A 7261-nucleotide genomic window follows, 5' to 3' on the forward strand; every position below is an offset into this window, starting at 1 on the left:
GGCTTGTACTCATCCTTGATTTGATTTATGACTCTATATTTCTTATCTTTATCCAACTCTGGCCATAAAGTCATAAAGTCATTTATAAAGACAATGTGGCAAAGCTCGCGGATGCGGCTCTTCATCTCTTGCCCGACATTATCCAAAACCACATTGCCATTGACAATTGTGTAATATTTTTCCCCATATCGGTCGGTATGGGCTGTGTGTCGAAACATCGCAGTGATCGGCATGGAGTGTTTCTGGTGCTAGATGGGGAAGGATGCTCACATGAGGGCATAGACCCATCCGTGCCCCCACTTGGGCAACAACCGCCTCCACCTCCACTACTCGAGCATTGTCCTCTGCGAGTGGACGAGCGACTTGAGGGAGGGGCTTTGGCGGCTCTTTGTGGGGTTTCTACAGGTGAACTAGGATTAGTGATGGTGGTGCTCATGGTACGGCCGAAGTGCCCGCCCCTCTCCCAAAATATTGTTGTGCCATCGCTCTTTGCTCGGGCGTGGCTTATGCTAAAAAACCCATAAACTAGTCAGGCGACATGGCATATGGAGAGAAGGATGGAGAGTAAGCCGATGTCTCATCTGGAGTGCGAGACATGTTTCTACACACACATAACAAAGCCCACATGGACACTTTAATACACACACATAACAAAGCCCACATGTTTCTACACACACATAACAAAGCCTACATGGACACTTTAATAAGAGCATACACATGAATTATCCCTCAACATTCATTCATTTATGCATAAAGCCTATGCATAAATCCTAAAAGTGTGAATAGATTATGCATAAAGCCTATGAATAAAGATTATGCATAAATCTTATGCGCAAACCTACAAAGCTATGCATGAGGCCTTATGCATAAAGCACTTTGCTAAGGCCTTAAGCATGAGGTCTTAAGCATAAAACTATGAATGAGGCCTTATGCATAAAGCATGCATGAGGCCTTATGCATAAAGCCTATACATAAAGCTATGCATGAGACCTTATGCATAAAGAATTGTGCATAAAGAATGAATGAGCATTATGCATAAAGCTTATGCGCAAACCTACAAAACAAATCCCTAGCACCCAAGGGTGCAATAATAATAGAGGAGAGGAAAGATAGAAAAGCACTTACCTCTTTTTTCGTGATGTTGAAAGAGAGGATTAGAGGACCTACAAAACCAACAAAAGGGTGAGGAAAGGATTAGTAATGCATACATACAAAAGCTTATGCAAGCTATGCTAAAGCTTATGCAAGCCTTATGCAAACTATGCCACTGTGCAGCCTTAATGCAAGCTATGCTAAAGCTTATGCATAAAGCATGCATGAGGCCTTATGCATAAAGCATTATGCATAAGGCTTATGCTACATAAAGCATGCATGAGGCCTTATGCGCATAAAGCTATGCATGAGGCCTTATGCATAAGGCGGCTTATGCATAAAGCACTATGCAAGCCACGCTATCCTAAACTAAACCGTACCCCGGCTTATGCATAAAGCACTATGCAAGCCACGCTATCCTAAACTAAACTGTACCTCGGCACTATGCATTAAGCATGCATGCATAGAGCTTAACGCATGCATAGATTAATCTCTATGCATGCATTTCTCTATGTATAGAGCTTAATGCATGCATAGAGCTTAATCTATGTATATATCTCTATGCATTATGAATTCATGCATAGAGCTTAATCATGCATTAAGCTCTACGAATAGAGCTTAATGCATAGATTAAGCTCTATGATTAGAGCTCTATTCATAGATTAAGCTCTATGCATAGAGGACCTACAAAACAAAACCCATCTTTTGGTAGATAAAAATAGACTCGAAAAGAGAGGATAAAAAGAGAGGAAATATAGGAAAGCACTTACCTCTTTTTGGTGATGTTGAAAGAGAAGATTAGAAGACCTACAAAACCAACAAAAGAGTGAAGAAAAGATTAGTAATGCATATATGCAAAATCCCTAAGAACCTAATGCATACCAACAAAAGAGTGAAGAAAGGATTAGTAATGCATATATGCAAAATCCCTAAGAACCTAATGCATACATACAAAATCGAAAAGAGAGGAAAGAGAGAAAAGAATTTACCTCTTTTTGGTGAAGTTGAAAGAGAGGATTAGAAGACCTACAAAACAAAACAAAAAGTTGAGAAAAGAATTAGTAATACAAAACTCTAAAAGTGTGAATAGCATGGATATACAAGGAGGTTTATCCTTCAGCACACACACACCAATTTAACAACCAAGAGGAGAGGAGAGAAGAGGGGAGGGGAGGGGAGGGGAGGGGAGGGCAAAGAAGGAGGTGGAGAAGAGCTTGGGAGAGAGAAAGAACCTGCAAAACAAATGAGAAAGTAAAAAAATAAGAAAATTATCCCTAATTACACACACAAATATTTTACAACACATGTACATGTAACCAAGAGGAGATGGGACTGAGGGCAAAGGAGGCATACCTGGGTGAGGAAGCAAAACACACACGCATGAAAAAAAACGTAGAAAAAAGAGAGGTTCTGTTTTACTATAAAAACATGCACCGTCGATATATGAGTCGAAATCAAGGTGGAAAAAAGCGTTGAAAAGTCAGTGGAAAATAGCGTGGAAATAAGCGTCAAAAAAATAAATTTCCCACGCTCTTTTCGACGGATATTTCAACATCCTTTTGACGACCTTTTCGACACTTATTTTGACGATCGCTACTTTTCATTCAAACTCAAAATCTTTCCAGATCTTGCGTGCCCCCAACATTTCAAATTACCTATCATCGACTACCACCCTCCTCCACAAATACTTAAGGGAGGATTCCCCTCCAAAAATAAGCACTCATTCCCATTGCAAATCAATATGGAAACCATGGACGACACCACACCCTCAAATTTTTGTGGATTTAAAAGGAGAAGACACTTTGCCCATGTACTCGCCTGCTCTGCAAATACCAAGTGGCTTGACGTTAAACAAATTTGCAACAATGATCATACAAAAAAATGGGAAATATTTCTGGTGGAGCGATTGAACATCTAATTAATGGCAATGCGCACTTCAACAATGACGAACCATTGAATATCTAGCCTGAATGATGGAGACCAACAAGAGTAGCCACAAATGAGGTGATCCAACAACCCGAGGAACTTGAGGCAGATTCAGAGCAAATACTAGAACATGACATGGATGACATGATAAATGCCCTACACGATGGAACAGAAGATCGAGGTTTGGAACATGAAGGGGTAGAAGAAAACACACGACATGTGGAATACGCTTCCCAAGAAGAGAAACAGCTACGCAGACTTGCTCATCTTCCACTATATCATGGAGCGCATGTGTCTGTTTTACGCGCTTGCCTATCCATATTGAACTTGCAATCGATTTTTGGGATGGTTTGATATGAGCGTATCAAAACTTTTTGCGTAAGTGATGATAGCATATGCAATTAGTGAGTTATGTACCTTTATATGCATTTTCTTAGCTTGACTATTTTGTGTAACAGCTTATTGAAACATCAAATATTGCTAGAAGATAATGAGATTCCAATGGACCGTAGTTGAGCAAAAGCAAAGTTGCCACTCGATTGGCATGGACTACAACACACACCATGCTTGTTCAAATGATTGTATTCTTTATCGACAAGAATATAACAACGCAGTACAATGTCCACATTGTGGTACATCGAGATATAGACAAGATGTGCAAGGAGAAAGGGTACCAGCAAAAGTTTTACGACACTTTCCCATCATCCCTCGGATTAAAACAATGTTCAAGTGCAAATCCATTATAGAATTGATGACTTGGCACCATAACACTAGGTCCACGGATGGTGTTATGCGTGTGCCCGCAGATTCCCCCTGCATGGAAGCACATTGAAGAGAAGTGGGTAGCCTTTCAGGAGGAGGCTCGCCATATTCGACTCGGACTAGCGATGGATGGAGTGAATCCATTTGGTCTACGAAGTTCATCATGGAGTACTGTTTGTCTCATTAACTATAATCTTCCACCATGGCTAGCAATAAAAAAAGGGCATCTTTTATTATCTTTGATAGTTCTTGGAAAGTACAAGGTGAAGAACATGGATGTGTATTTAGCCCCTTTAGTTGAGGAGCTTCGTGTTCTATGGGAGGGCATTGAAGTCCATGATATTTCCAAGAGGTTTGGACAATGTGCACTAGCATTGAGAGGAATACTTATGTGGACTATGCTGCATGATTGGCCTGGCTATGGAGAGTGCTCAGGTAATACTGTAGCTTGTTAACATATTATGTTAAGTCATGATTGTCATCCAAACTTACCTGTTACAATCTTTTTTGATGTTCTACAGGGCTTTCAATGTCAGAGTATAATGGATGTCCATTATGTGGGCCATAACTTGAGGCTTGATACTCAAAGTCTATGAAGAAGATAGTATACGAGGGCCACAAGAAGTATCTCCCAGTGGACCATCCTTTGCGTGAGGGATTTCTAGGGAGGTCTCCTCGCATATAGAAGAGCAGTGATTGGAGGACCTTATGGGAGCTGGATCCAACCTGTACACCTCTAGGAATGAAGTGTCTATCCATTTTCCATCAACTTCCATACTGGAATGACCTTTTAGTGAACCATCTTCTTGACCCAATGCACATTTTAGCCAAGGTGCTTTGGAAAACCATCATAGGAGCAAAGGAGAGCAAGGCACAACGAGATGATTCACAAGAGGTTCAACACATGCACCACTTATGGGCCCAAAATAGAGCAGATGGAAAGGCGAAGCTACCAAAAGCACCTTGGGTCATGAACAAAGGATGAGAAACGACGTTTAAAGAAGTGCATTAGTGAGTTTCGTATCCCTACAGGATGCATGCATTGCTTGAAGGGAGCATTTACAAAGGACGATGAGCTTAGTGGCTTGAAGAGTCATGATTGGCACAAATTCTTGCATTTGTGCTTCCTATAGCCATCAAGGATTGCCTCAACGATGACATTAGAGCAACAATTTACAAAATTGGTACAGTGGTATGTTGGATATCAAGGAAAGAGATTTGGATATCAAGGAAAGAGATTAGTAGAGACACATTGGAAGCATCACGGTTAAACTCCATCGAGGCTATTTACAATGGCTGAGAAATACTTTCCAACAAGTATTTTAACCATTCAATTGCACTTGCTAGTTCATGTGGTTGATGAAGTTGCTATGGGGGCTAGGGTTATCCATAGCCGATGGATGTTTTTCTTGGAGAGATTTATGAAGACACTTAAAGAATTTGTTCGTCAAATAGCTCGTCCTGAAGGTAGTATGGTAGCGGGATGGCTTGTTCAAGAATCACTTGTATATATAACTGAATTTCTCAGTACGTTTGATCCCAATAGGCCAAGATTATGGACACAAGAAGAAGATGATCAACTAGTTGGGGAGGAAGAGCCACAAGGGAAAGGCCTTGTGAGAACAATGGATGTAGCATTGCGTGAGAAGATCAATAAATTTTGCATCTTAAACTCACATGCTATGGAGAAATGGATCGAGAGATATAACTTGGTGAAGGCTGAAAGGGACCAAGCTCGTTTGAGTTTTAGAAGGAGTCGAACAACCCGCACACTACCATACCCAACAGAACTTGCACTTCTTCCAGACTTTCCTTCTAATAAATGGCTCGAGCAAACTATACTACAAGCTAAACGCAATGGTGAACCAATAAGTGATGAGGAGGAGGAGCTTGCATATGGTTGTGATTTTCATGTATGTGAGTTAGAGATATCTACGCATTGTCTTTTATGTTGTGCTTTCGTGAATTTATACAATAAAAGTACTTATTTATTGTGCTTGTAGTATCGTAAGTTTGGGGCAATTTGGTCACACGAACGTCACTTTTGAGTAGAAGGAATAGATAAAAAGAGAACAACATTTGATTTCATGCAAGAATGTCGTTCAAGTGCAAGTGATGGCAATACTAAAGTAGGCATGCTAGATTATTGTGGGACAATCCAAGATATTATCAAGGTTGGATTCAGAAAGTTTGATATGCTCATTTTTTATATGAAATGATTCAAGTTGGTAACTCAAGGGGTGCAAGTAACTATATGCAAAGACAAGTATGGATTTCTTCAAGTAGATCGCACAAAGATATGGACTGACCAAAGGGACACATTTGTGCTGCCAACAACCAGAACACTATGAGCAAGTCATCTTTGTGGAAGTCCCGACAGATCATAAATGGTTGTTTGTGATCCAAATAAATCTACGTGGAAAACAAATATTTGAAGAGGTAAAAATAGCAGTTGACTGTTTGCCAGATGCTGAGGAAATCCCCCCAGATCATGTGATGGTTGAACATACACCACTGGCACCTATTGAACAACAAGAAGAACAAGAAGAAGACATACTAGTTGAGGAAGTAGGTGAGGCTCACACGGGATTAGGATCGGATGAAGGTGTACTCATTGAGCAAATACATCTTGAACGAGAAACAAACACTAGAGATAATCCAGTAGAAGAAGAGATTCAAGCTAAGTATGATCATGATGCATCGACAGCTCTCATGCTAGAGCTAGAAGAGGATGACGACATGGATGAATTACCTTCTACTACTACAAGACAACCGGTTCCACCAATTGACAACAATGATGGAGTATTTCTAGAAATAGATTTATTTGGAGCCATGGATCTCGCTGGAGGACGAGCAAGTTGATGATGAACTTTAATTTCATTGTAAAATAGAGAACTTTCTTAATTGCACCTTAGTGATGATGAGGAGGAGCTAGCATTTTTTCTCCTTCAAAGAGCGTGATGGAAGTTATATCCTCCTCTCTCCCTCGACTCCCCCCTCTCTCCCTCGACTCCCCCCCCCTCTCTCTCTCTCTCTCTCTCTTTATCTCTCTTTCTCTCTAATCATCTCTCTCTATCTAGCTCTCTCTCTCTCTCTCTCTCTCTCTCTCTCTCTCTCTCTCTCTCTCTCTCTCTCTCTCATAGACACAAATGCTTGCAAAGAGGTAGAAAGAAAAGGCTAAAACACACCCCAGGATGGGAACTAGCAAATATTATATATAAATTCATTTTTTTAAACAATTCGACTCTTATTTCGATGCATATTTCAACGACATTTTCCATGCGTGTTTCGATGCATATTTCGATGTCTTTTTCCACACATATTTCGACGCACATATCGACGATGTGACTAGGCGTGGAAACTAAGCGTCAAAAAACAATGATTCTCTTGTAGTAGTGATGAAGGCACTCAAGGCTTAGCTTTCAATGTCAACAAAGGGCCAACACTGTGAAGCAGGTATTTGGCTACTATGAGTGCATCT

Source organism: Cibotium barometz, chromosome 45, assembly GCF_041138505.1.
Source record: "Cibotium barometz isolate CiBa-2024 chromosome 45, ASM4113850v1, whole genome shotgun sequence".
Classification (NCBI taxonomy): Eukaryota; Viridiplantae; Streptophyta; class Polypodiopsida; order Cyatheales; family Cibotiaceae; genus Cibotium; species Cibotium barometz.